This window comes from Nannospalax galili, unplaced genomic scaffold (genome assembly GCF_000622305.1).
Source record: "Nannospalax galili isolate Female #2095 unplaced genomic scaffold, S.galili_v1.0 scaffold44, whole genome shotgun sequence".
Lineage (NCBI taxonomy): Eukaryota > Metazoa > Chordata > Mammalia > Rodentia > Spalacidae > Nannospalax > Nannospalax galili.
Genome location: NW_008355789.1, coordinates 8,851,286 through 8,852,221, shown reverse-complemented (window position 1 = coordinate 8,852,221; position 936 = coordinate 8,851,286).

Below are 936 nucleotides of genomic sequence, written 5' to 3'. Positions count from 1 at the left end.
TCATTTCATTCTTCTACAGGTGGAGATCTGTTTTTGCCAGCACCATTTGCTGAACATGCTGTCTTTCTTCCAGTGAATGTTCTGGGACCCTTTGTCAAATATCAGGTGGCTGAAATTTCATGTACTCATACTTGGGTCTTCAATTTTGTTCCTTCGATCTATGGGTCTATTTTTGTGCCAGTACCATGTTGTGTTTTTGACTATAGCTCCATAATACAGCTTGAAATCTGGCATAGTAATCCCCCTGGCATTGCTGTTAGTGCTCGGGGTTGTTTTGGCTATCTGAGGTCTTTTGTGCTTCCATATGAATCTTAGGATGGTTTTTTCCAATTCTTTGAAAAATGTCAAGGGCATTTGATTGGCATTGCATTGAATGTATAAATGACTTTTGGTGGGATGGTCATTTTCACAATATTAATCCTTCCAATCCATGAACATGTTAGGTCCTTCTGTCTTCTGATGTCTTCCTCAATCTCTTTCTTTAAAGATTTAAAATTTTCATTGTAGAGGTCTTTAATGTCTTTAATCAGGTTTATTCTGAGATTTTTTTTTTGCAGCTATTGTGAACGGAGAATCAAGACAGGAAGTAACCCAATTAAAAGATGTGCTAAGGAGCTGAACAGAGAGTTCTCAAGAAATAAAGATGGCTATGAAGCATCTTAAAAGGTGTCCAACATCACTAATAATTAGGGAAATGCAAATTAAAACCACTTTAAGATTTCATCTTACCCCAGCAAGCTAAGATCAAGAGAACAATGATACCAAATGTTGGAGAGGATGTGGGGAAAAGGGAACACTCATCCACTGCTGGTGGGGCTGCAAACTGGTTCAACCCCTATGGAAAACAGTGTGGAGAACTCCTAAAAAACTACAAATGAACCTACCATTTGACCCAGTTCTACCACTCCTTAGCATATACCCAAAGAATTCATCCTA